The following is a 12,646-nucleotide window of genomic DNA, read 5'->3' as shown; positions in this document are numbered from 1 at the left end:
AGTGAAGTACATCTTTGAGAAGCCGGCTCTCACCGGACGTGTTGCCCGTTGGAAGATGATTTTAACAGAGTATGATATTCAGTACACGTCGCAGAAGGCTATCAAAGGTAGTATTTTGTCAGACTATCTCGCCGAACAACCGATTGATGACTATCAGCCTATGATGTTTGAATTCCCTGATGAAGACATCATGTATCTTAAGATGAAAGATTGTGAAGAACCTCTTGTCGAGGAAGGACCGGATCCTGATGACAAGTGGACATTTATGTTTGATGGGGCTGTTAATGTGAATGGTAATGGTGTTGGTGCAGTGTTGATCAATCCAAAAGGGGCTCATATACCTTTCTCTGCTAGATTGACTTTCGACGTAACCAACAATGAAGCTGAGTATGAGGCTTGTATCATGGGGATAGAAGAAGCCATATATTTGAGGATCAAAACGCTTGACATCTATGGAGATTCTGCTCTAGTGATCAATAAGGTCAATGGAGATTGGAATACCCATCAGCCGCATTTGATTCCTTATAGAGATTACACCAGAAGAATATTGACTTTCTTCAAGAAGGTGAAGCTGTATCATGTCCCCCGGGATGAGAATCAGGTGGCTGATGCTTTGGCTACTTTGTCTTCTATGATCAAAGTTCATTGGTGGAATCATGTGCCACATGTTGCGGTGAATCGACTCGAGAGGCCTGCGTATGTGTTTGCAGCCGAGTCTGTTGTGATTGATGAGAAACCGTGGTACTATGATATCAAGAACTTCCTCAAGAGCCAGGAATATCCTGAAGGTGCGTCGAAGAATGACAAGAAAACCTTGAGAAGGCTGGCTGGAAGCTTTTATTTGAATCAGGATGATGTGCTGTATAAGAGGAATTTTGACATGGTCTTGCTCAGATGCGTGGATAGACACGAAGCAGACATGTTGATGCAAGAAGTGCATGAAGGTTCATTTGGTACCCATGTTGGCGGTCATGCAATGTCTAAGAAATTGTTGAGAGCCGGTTATTACTGGATGACTATGGAATCCGATTGTTTCAAATATGCTCGGAAGTGCCATAAATGTCAAATCTATGCTGATAAGGTGCATGTACCACCAAGCCCTCTGAATGTCATGAACTCGCCTTGGCCGTTTGCCATGTGGGGCGTTGATATGATTGGGAAGATTGAGCCTACTGCGTCGAATGGACATCGCTTCATCTTGGTCGAGATTGATTACTTCACCAAATGGGTGGAAGCAACTTCCTATGCTAATGTTACCAAACAAGTGGTTGCCCGGTTCATCAAGAAAGAAATCATCTGTCGTTATGGAGTTCCTGAGAGAATCATCACTGATAATGGTTCGAATCTCAATAACAAGATGATGAAAGATCTGTGTAAAGATTTCAAAATTGAACATCACAATTCTTCTCCTTACAGACCGAAGATGAATGGTGCTGTAGAGGCAGCAAACAAGAATATCAAGAAGATTGTGCAGAAGATGGTCGTTACGTACAAGGATTGGCATGAGATGCTGCCTTTCGCTTTGCATGGGTACCGTACCTCAGTGCTTACGTCGACCGGGGCAACCCCGTACTCCCTTGTGTATGGTATAGAAGCATTCCTACCAGTTGAAGTGGAGATCCCTTCTCTGAGGGTTTTGTTAGATGTCAAGCTGGACGAAGCCGAGTGGATTCGAACAAGGTTTAACAAGTTGAGCCTTATCGAAGAGAGACGGCTAGCAGCTGTGTGCCATGGGCAGTTGTATCAGAGAAGAATGAAGCGAGCCTTTGATCAGAAAGTGCGTCCTCGGAGCTATCAGACGAGTGATCTAGTTTTGAAGAGGATCCTTCCTCCCGGTACAGATAACAGGGGCAAGTGGACTCCTAATTATGAAGGTCCATATGTTGTGAAGAAGGTCTTCTCTGGTGGAGCCTTGATGCTTACAATTATGGATGGTGAAGATTTCCCGTCCCCTGTTAACTCAGATGTAGTCAAAAAATATTTCGCATAAATTAACCCGCTGGACGAAAAAGAATAAAAGAGTCCAGGCAAAAAAGCGCATCCCGGCGAACCAAAAAACAGAAAGAAAAGGTTCGGGCAAAAATTAGGGATAAAAATGAAAAGAATTTGTACACCCGGTAAGTCGAAAACCCGCAAGGGCGGCAAGAATGGGTATCCCGGTGGATTGAAAACCCGAAAGGGCGATCCAGGCAATAGAGGGATTAGAGCGAAGACTACAGTCTGAGTTATCTGTACTTCATCGCGCTTCGTCATCTGCCATCTCGAAGATGTGATCGGTCCAGTCATTCTTCTCAGAAAGCAAGGGAGTTGGGAGGAAAACTGATGATCTGTGAGTTATAACAGAATTGGGAAATAGTGGATGTCGTGTTCACATTGCCATTAGGGTATATTTTTCCTTTTGTGCGCAATTACCTCTTTCTAGGAATTGCTTCCCTATGTATTCGCCTTTTCAGGCCCATTTTCAATCAATAAAAGTCGTTATTCAGATAAATAGCTCTCTTGTTTTTATTTTACTGTTTTGTTTGCAAAAACGTCCGAATTTTTGATAAACATTGCATATAAAAACATGAAGGCTAAACAACAACTTGCAGAAAGATAAAACATTTGAAAATCATTTTGAATGTTGAGGACACTTGAGCGTATCTTGTCCATGTATCCCCTGGGGCATGTTGTTGTGCTGTTTTGCAGGTTGTCATCTGTGTAGACGATCCCACAGCAGATGTTTCCCAAGCAAGTATGAGAGCTTTCAGAGTTATGTTCCCCTGCAGAGACGCCTTTGGATAGTGTCTTCTATCCCAGCAGATATAAGAATTGCTTATTCCTAGCAGGCTTGGAAGTGGGTTTATTCCCCCAGCGAATATTTCCCCAGTTGAGATCCCCACTGAGTTGGAAGGATGTTGTATCCCCAGCGGAGGTGTCAGTTAGAATGTTGTATCCCCAGCTGTCGGGTTGGAAGTATTGCTATCCCCAGCATGGTCGTGAGCGCTTATCCCCCAGCAGGGTTACAGATGTCTTTCTCCAGCATGGTCTGATATATTACTTTTCCCTCCAGAATTATGCTCTTCCTCAGCAGAGTTGGGATGTTGTATACCCAACGGAGGTGCTTTCCCTAGCAGATCTCCCGAGCAGAGGTTTGTGTTGATGGTTTTCCTCAGCAAGTTCCCCGAGTGGAGCGGGTTCAAAGAAATTTATCGCCAGCAGAGTTTATCCTACCTGTGGATTGGATGAGTTTTCTGTAGCAGAATGATATCTGCATCCCCAAGCTGAGTCTATCCTACCTGTGGATTGGGTGGGTCGTCCCCAGCGGAGTAACATTTATTTCCCAAAGCAGAGTTTATCCTATTTGTGGATTGGGTGGCTTTCCCCAGTGAAGTCGCCTGATTATCCCTAGCAAAGTCGATTTGTTACTCCCCCCAGCGAGTTGCCTTGTTTACTTTCCCCGGGGGAGTAGTATTGATGGTTCCTCAGCGCAGTCGCCGTTGGGTAGTCCTCAACAAAGTTGCTTTGATTATTCCCCAAGCGGAGTCCCCGAGTGGATTGGGTCCTATGAAGGATGTCCCCAGTGGAGTCTATCCTTTCCCCAGCATCAGTGTTATTTCTCCAGCACGAGTGAGAAGTCGGTGCTCTCCCCGCAGAGTATTCCAAAGCAGAGTCTCCCCACAAAGTTGGAGTATCTGATCCTCTGGTTCCCCAGCCAGAGTTTATCATTTTGCATGTAGTAATCATTGCATCCTCAAAACGCGTAGCATTTCCATGCAATATGGAGCATTACGCCATAGAAAAATTCAAACATATGCATTCATGTGTTAGCCATCAGACCATATCCCCGGCAGAGGCGGATCTTTGTTCAACATCTGTACGACACGTTTGCTACAGTTGCTCCTGACGGCATTCAGGATTGATACCCCAGAGAGGTTTATTTCCTCATTCGTTGGTGAAAGGAAAGCTTGTTTTCTCCCCAGTGAGATCCCCAGCAAGTGTTTAGCCTTGCCCTGACATATATAGATGTCATCTTGTGATACTGGTCAGTGTCATGTTAGCACCCGCGTGTGTTATTTCTTTGGTGTCGGTAAACACCATCTTTCGGTGTCGGTAAACATCGAGTCTCACCCCCAGTCATCGGTCAGTGTCTGGTTTTCTTTGGTGTCGGTCAACACCATCTTTCGGTGTCGGTAAACATCGAGTCTCACCCCCAGTCATCGGTCAGTGTCTGGTTTTCTTTGGTGTCGGTCAACACCATCTTTCGGTGTACACTTCGAGTCTTTCCCAGTCATTCGTTGATGTCTAGTCTTCTTTGGATGTCGGTCAACATCATCTTTTGATGTTCGTAACACCCTTTATCCTCCCTAGAGGTCACCTCTCAGTTGGTGTCGATAAACGTTGAGTTTTTTCTATTCGTTCGTGGGCGTCTAGTCGAATTATCCCCAATAAGAGTCACCTCTCTCCGTTGGTATCGATAAACGTCGAGTTTTTCCTATGCGTCCGTTGACGTATAGTTGCTTGTTCCCCACAGATCATTTGTTAATGGCTGTTGATTCCCCTCAGAGTTACCTCTCTGTGGGTTTCGATAAACGATGAGTTTTTCCCAATTGTCCGTTGATGATTGTTCGTGTTCACTTTTCCCCACAGAGTCACCTCTCCGTTGGTTTCGATAAACGATGAGTTTTTCCTATTCGTCCGATGACGTCTAGTTGTACCCTTCCCCATGTGGATTTACCTCTCTGTTGGTTTTGATAAACGTTGAGTTTTTCTCATTCGTCCGTTGACGTCTAATTGTATATCCTATTCCCCAGTCATTCATTAATGTTTGGTCGATCTCCAGTCAGTTTTCCCCAGTAGAGTCGTCGGTAAACGTCCTGTCTGGTCACCTTTCTCCGTTGGTGTCGATAAACGTCGAGCTTCTCCTTCTCCGTTGGTGTCGATAAACGTCGAGCTTCTCCTTCTCCGTTAGTGTCGATAAACGTTGAGCTTCTCCTTCTCCGTTGGTGTCGATAAACGTCGAGCTTCTCCTTCTCCGTTGGTGTCGATAAACGTCGAGCTTCTCCTTCTCCATTGGTGTCGATAAACGTCGAGCTTCTCCTTCTCCGTTGGTGTCGATAAACGTCGAGCTTCTCCTTCTCCGTTGGTGTCGATAAATGTCGAGCTTCTCCTTCTCCGTTGACGTCGATAAACATCGAGCTTCTCCTTCTCCGTTGGTGTCGATAAACGTCGAGCTTCTCCCGTTCGTCCGTTGATGTCTGGTCGAGTCTTACCATTCATCCGTTGATGTCTGGTTACCTCTCCGTTGGTTTTGGTAAACGTCGAGTTTTTCCTGGTCGTCCCCAGTAGAGTACCTCTCCGTTGGCTTTGATAAACGTTGAGTTTTTCCCACTACGTCCGTTGACGTATGGTTGTATCTCTTTTCCAGTCATTCATTGATGTCTGGTTACCTCTCTGTTGGTTTCGATAAACGTCGAGTTTTTCCTAGTTGTCCGTTGACGTCTAGTTGTGATTTCTGTTCCCATTCATCGTCTTTCGATGTCGGGATGTGACTGTACCTTTGAGAAGATCAAAATCCCCAGTAATAAATATTAGATCCCAGTGGAAGCGCCCGTTGGTGAATTTACTGTTGGATCCCCGCAGTTGTGCAAATTTCTACGGTTCTTCGGTATTCAATCCCTGTTTACCCTGAAAGTCTGATAGTCGTTGCTCTCATCCGTTCGGGTTCCCAGTTGATTGAATAGGGGCAGCTATAGCACCTCAAATTTGCACCTACCATTTGTACATTCATTTTCATGTTTAGGTCATTAACATTACATTGTCCACTGCATAGCATTGCATTGTCCATTGCCCAAGTGCAAGTCATCAGTCAAGACATGTCAGGAGATCCAGTTGAGCAAGCAAGCAAGTGCATTCTCTATTGAAGCAAAGCCCTAAGGTTAGTTCAACATGTTCATATGACTTAGGGATCATTTTGAAGTGGTTTGACCAAAGGTAGGATGTTCAGAAATCATCAGTCAATGATCAATTCATCTGAAACCCTAGAAAGTAAACCAAAGTCAACTGTGCATGAAATCATGGATTTGAAGGTGGGAGATGGTTAGAGAGGCCTCATTCATGTCCATACAAGTCTCATTTGACATTTCAAAGATCAACATTGGAGAATTTGAGGTCAGATGAAAAGTTTCCAGAAATAGTAAGTGACCTGTAATTTCAAATTGCCAAAAATGGAAAGGTCTTCTCCTCATGATTACATGTCCAAGGAAGCCTCAAATGAAATTTTGTCCAACATGAAAGTTGAAGATCTTGCTCTCACCTTTCTAAAAAGTCAAAGAACATGAATTTCCCATGTGTGTTTGAGACATTATGGATCAATCTTTGCCAAGCAAATTTGAAGTTCAAAAGGGGATAACTTTCACACCACAAGGCCAAATGGAGTGGGATTTTTTGTAACATTTCTATTTTGACATGAGCTATCCAAATCATGCATCACATTTCATCAATTCTCATCACAAAAATATTGGATTTTTCACTTGAATTTCATTTGAATTTGGAGGGAAAAATCTCATTTCAAAAAGTAAGCATTTTCCACACATGATTTCACTTGCATTTGCCTCCAAATGATATTTCAAGGTGAATTGAGCATAAACTCGTGTACTGTAGCACTCATATCATGCATGAGGGTGCATGGGACAATTTTGCACAAACACTTGCATCTCACTAATTACTTTGGCATTTGGCAAATTGTGATTAGTATCTTCATTAATCCATCATATATATTGCAAATCATAACAGAAAAGGTGATTAACACATCATTTGGTTCAGATCTAGATCAAATTGCAAAAACTCACAAACTTTTCCTCTCAACTTTTCTTTGATTTTCTTCACAAACCTTGATGTATCTTTGATTGTTCCATCATCCACAAGTGTAATTGAAGACTTTGGAAGCAAAGATTCAAGGATTTCGAGCTGAATCAAGGACTGTATCAAGTTGCATCATCCATGGCATTTGCTGATTTGAGCTACATCAAGAACAATTGAGCCTCGATTCTTCATTCATTCACTTGGATGTTGTTCTTACTTGATTAAGCTTGATTCATGCCAAGTTTCATGTTCTGTTTTGGTTTATTGCTCCCTCTTTGACCCTAGGCCTTGTCCTAGTGGTTAGCCTCTCACATTTGAGCTTTGTTTCAGGTTAAAAAGCACAATTGCCATGCTTGATGAGGTTCACTCATTTGGAGTTGATCCCTTGCTTGTTCATGACTAATCTTGAGTTTATTTTGTAGGCTTTGAGACTTAAGCCTATGCTTTGTGGCTTGCACCTTTGTGCATTGCTTGTTGTCTGTTTGTACAGTTAACTGTTGACTTCTAGTCTGTCTGTGTGACTTTTGTTTGAGTTGTGTACTGATTATGTTGGATTGTTTTCAGGTACCTTAGTTGCTATAGTTCCTTTGTGAACTTGCTTTTGCTTTGCTTGATAGCTTGAGCATTGAGGTATAATGTCTCTAACTCCATGTAGTCTGGAAGACCTGGCCTGTTATTTGGTCAGGCACATGTCTGAAGTCCTCCTTAAGAGACAATGCTTGTGATTGTTTATCTTTGTCCCCAAGCAGGAAAGGACCTTTGATAAGGCAATTGGCAGATACAAGAGATGTGCAATGCATCTCCTGCTACTCAGTTGAGTCATCCCTTTGCTCACACAACCGGTGTTGATGCATTGTGGATATTAACACAAGATCCATGTTGAGTCAGTCATTAGTGTAGAAGGGTTCCAACTTTCTGAACCCACACTTTCAGTTGTCTGAAGCTCTCCCAGGCCAGGGATAAGAGCTGTGAGATCTTACTCTCACTTCCCATTTCATCTGCTTCACCCTAACTCTCAATGTTAGGGTTAAGAGCTAACATCACCCGATTACAGTTGGCTTGTGTTTCACAGCCTAACCCTTGTGTGAGCCCACTTTGTGTGTATATAGTGTGTGCTATTTGTGATTGTTTGCTTTGCCTGTGCTGTTTAGGATAGCTTGCTCCCTGTGCAAGTTAGATAGCAATCTTAACTTAGGGATAATATGCATGATAACATCTAGGCTCGAGTCGTAGTCTCCCTAGTTGTGTCTCCCTTTGTATCTGGTTAGGCTAGTCCTTTGTCCCTGCGTAGAGGAACTACATCGCCCTGATCCTTATACCAGATGAGGTACGTAGGCAGGAGATGAGCAGATCTCTCCGGGCGCCCTTTTGTTTTGCTTGTGTGAGTTGTTTCTCCTCTTCTGGTCGGAGTCCGATGTAAGTCCAGCGATTGGCATTCGGTTTCCAGTTTCTTTGTTGGAGTCTGACGTAAGTCCAGCGATTGGCAGTTGGTTTCCAGTGCGCGTTTGTTTGGGTCGGAGTCCGATGTAAGTCCAGCGATTGGCATTCGGTTTCCAGTTTCTTTGTTGGAGTCTGACGTAAGTCCAGCAATTGGCAGTTGGTTTCCAGTGTGCATTTGTTTGGTTCGGAGTCTGATGTAAGTCCAGCGTTTGGCATTCGGTTTCCATGTTTGCCTGTTTGTGTGGAGTCTGACGTAAGTCCAGCGATTGGCAGTTGGTTTCCTGTGTGAGTGGTTTTGTTTGGCGTGCCTTAGCCGAGCTACGAGTGCTCTGATTCTTCTTTAGTCCGAGAAGATACGTATGCATAGGATGCGACATCCTATTGAGCATGTTTTCCCCCGTCCGAACTACGTCGACTCTGATGTCTATGCCTGATAGACTACGTAGGCCCAGGATACGATGTCCTGCCGAGTTAGTTTCGTTTGTTTTCTTGTGTCTCTTTCAGCTAGTGTTTGTGTTTGTGAGCAGCGTTTTAGCAACCATATTCCTTCCTTTTGTGCGTGGATCCCGTCGAGTACGACGGATGCGTAGGGGTGCTAATACCTTCCCATCGCATAACCGACTCCCGATCCCATTCTCTTTGGTCGCGAGACCATGTCTTTTCCAGGTTTACTTCGAGCGTTTCCTTTCCCTCTTTTGGGATAAATAACGCACGGTGGAGGCTCTATTGTTTCGTTTTCCCGCCGGTTTTTCGCATAATGCGACACCTTGATGGAATCGTTCCTGGCTGCCCATAGCCAATCTTCTCCGACACCTTCAACTCCTCCCCAGAGGACAGTCATCTCTTAGATTGTCTCCTCGACTGTGCCTGCAGCCAGTGCACACTTTGCTCCAACGGCCATGCCAGCCGGATTCCCGTGGGGGATGCCTCCCAATTTCATGCCCGAGGGTCCCGCTCCCACCTTTGCTTCTATGCCGGCATCTAGCCCGGTCCTTGTTGTTCCTCCTCCTGTCGTGCACACTATGCCCAGAGTAGACGACACCATCTATCATTCTGAGCCGTCTAAAGGCCCAGATGTCTATGAGAAGATGGACGCTATGAATGATCAATTTCTTGAGCTTCGCAAGGAGTTGAAAACTCTCAGAGGAAAAGATCTTTTCGGCAAGTCTTCTGCCGAACTCTGCCTGGTTCCTAATGTGAAGATTCCCGTGAAATTCAAGGTCCCTGACTTTGAAAAGTACAAGGGGAATACTTGTTCTCTCAGCCACCTGGTTATGTATGCCAGGAAAATGTCAACTCAGACCGACAATGACCAATTGCTCATTCACTACTTTCAGGACAGTCTGTCCGGTGCCGCTCTGCGTTGGTATATGGGTTTAGACAGTGCGAACATTCGATCCTTCAACAATCTTGGCGAGGCCTTCGTCAAGAAGTAGAAGTACAATGTGGATATGGCTCCCGATAGGGATGAATTGAGAGTCATGTCCCAGAAAGACAAGGAAACATTCAAAGAGTACGCCCAGAGGTGGCGAGAGTTAGCAGCACAGATCGTGCCTCCGCTAGAAGAGAAGGAGATGACTAACATCTTTCTGAAGACCTTAAGTTCTTTTTATTATGTGCGGATGATTGCTAGCGCTCCTTCTGACTTCACCGAGATGGTGAATATGGGGATGCGTCTAGAAGAAGGGGTTAGAGAAGGACGTCTGACCAGAGAAGAAGGCTCTTCTGCCAAACGTTATGGGTCGTTTGCGAAGAAGAAAGATGGATAGGAACATGCTGTGACCTCCCATGTAAAACCAAGAAGACCCTCTGTGAGGAGGAAGACCGTGCGTCCCGCCGGTAACCAGCACCAGGTGGCTCATATAGCACCTGTCTTCAGAGATAATCAACAGTACCAGCAACATAACAACAATCAGCAACCACATCCGCAATATCAACATCAACAACACCGTCCGCAACAGCAGGCCTACCAGCCTCGGAATAGTAATCAAACCAGCACGAGTTACGAGAGGAAAAGGGTCACCTTCGATCCTATTCCGATGATGTATGCAGAATTATATCCCTCTTTGATAGAGAGGAAGTTGATTACTCCGCGAGGCCCACCGGCTATACCTACTAACCCTCAGTGGTGGTATAAACCTGAATTACACTGTGTTTACCATTCTGGTGCTCCCGGCCATGACGTGGAGAATTGTAACCCTTTGAAGACCAAGGTTCAAGACCTTGTGAGGTGCGGCATTCTGTGTTTCGAGGACGTATGGCCTAACGTGAAGAAGAACTCATTGCCCGAGCATGGGAAATCTGTCCACATGGTCCAGGGCTGCCCTGGCAAGTACAAATTCAAATACGTCAGTCATATTCGACAGTCTCTGGTCGAGATGCATCGTTTGCTATGTGATTATAGTCATTATGAGCATGACCACGATAGATGTCGAGTCTATTCCGTCAATCAAAGAGGTTATCGCTAGGTGCGCAAAGATATTCAAGAAATGCTGGATGAAGGAGTTATTGAGATCCTTCAAAACAGAAATGTTGACGAAGATGCTGACGAGGTCAACGTAATTTCCCCAGTGTTTCGGATCCCCAAGCCTGTTATCATCAGGTATGATGGTAGCAAGCAGAAGGTTTCTCCCGCATTAACCATCAAGCCAGCCGGACCAGTACCATACTCTTTCGAAAAAGCAATTCCCTATCGCTACAATGTTGTCGCGGTAGAAGGTGGGAAAGAGGTATCCCTGCCATCTTCCTCTGTTGTTAACATTGCGGATGTTAGTGGTTTGACCCGCAGCGGTCGTGTGTTTTCAGCACCCTCAAAGCCCCAAGCTAGTACTGATTTTGTTGAACGCCCGATTGGGAATGCTGTGAGCACTCCGAACCCGGCATTTGTTGTTAAGCCCTCCTCTACATTGATAACTCCTACTTCTGTTGGCCCAAGCGGCAATATGAAAGAAGACTGTGATGAGATGCTGAAGCTCATCAAGAGAAGTGAGTACAATGTTGTAGACCAGCTTCTACAAACGCCATCCAAAATATCGGTGTTATCATTGCTTTTAAATTCAGAACCACACCGAGAGGCTCTGCAGGAGGTTTTGGATGTGGCATATGTGGATCACGATGTCACGATAGAACAATTCGATAGCATTGTTGCAAACATCAGTACTTGTAACAACTTGAGTTTCTGTGACTCTGATCTCCCCCGAGGAGGGAAGAGACCACAACTTGGCATTACATATATGTATGGGTTGCAAAGACGACGCCATGTCCAATGTGCTAGTGGACACTGGGTCATCATTGAACGTATTGCCAAAATCCACTCTCTCGAAGCTGTTATATCAAGGGCTTCCCATGAGGCAGAGTGGGGTAGTTGTGAAGGCTTTCGATGGGTCTCGCAAAACTGTGATTGGCGAGGTTAATCTCCCAGTTAAAATCGGACCAAGTGATTTCCAGATCACCTTCCAGGTTATGGATATTCACCCATCGTATAGCTGTCTTTTAGGTAGACCATGTATTCACGAGGCAGGCGCCGTGACATCCACCCTACACCAGAAACTGAAATTCGTGAAGAATAAGAAGATGGTGGTGGTAGGGGGAGAAAAGGCTCTCCTGGTTAGCCATTTGTCTTCTTTCTCTTATATAGATGTTGAGGATGAAGCTGGAACTCCGTTCCAAGCTTTATCTATTGTTGAGCCTATTGAGAAGAGAACTCCTTCATTTGCTTCCTACAAAGATGCAAAGTTGGCCATTGAGCGTGGTGCAACTGCTGGTTTAGGGAAGATGATTGAGCTAGAAGACAACAAATCCCGGGCTGGCATAGGTTATTCATCTAGGGTTTTCAACACACAAGGGTTGTTAAAGAGTGGAGGGTTCATCCACACCAGTCAAGGTGAGGAGGCTGTTGCCATCTTGGAAGAAGACGAAAGGATTCTGGCAACTTCGTCATCCTCGGGGGGGTCTGCAATAATTGGGTCGCTGTGGATATTCCAACAGTTATCCATAAGTCTAAGTAATGTTCATTATGTTTAGAAAACCTTCCTCCCATGCCAAAAGGAGGAGTGGTGACATTGTTGGCGCATAAATACAATGATATTTTCATTCAATAAATTCATGTTAAATGTTTGTTTTTCCAATTATTTTCCCTTTTTGTTTTCGCATGAAATTGGTGATCACATAAAACCTTTAAAATAAAATAAAATCAATCTTTTCATCTGCATAATGGTTTGCCTTGTTTGAATTCTAAAGCTTTTCATATCCAAAATCATTATGCAGGTTGATCAAACCCATTGAACATAATGACCCAACACCATCTCCCAACTTCGAATTCCCTGTATTTGAGACGGAAGAAGATGATGTTGAAGAGATTCCT

This window comes from Lathyrus oleraceus, chromosome 4 (assembly GCF_024323335.1).
Source record: "Lathyrus oleraceus cultivar Zhongwan6 chromosome 4, CAAS_Psat_ZW6_1.0, whole genome shotgun sequence".
Lineage (NCBI taxonomy): Eukaryota > Viridiplantae > Streptophyta > Magnoliopsida > Fabales > Fabaceae > Lathyrus > Lathyrus oleraceus.
This window is presented reverse-complemented; position numbering follows the sequence as displayed.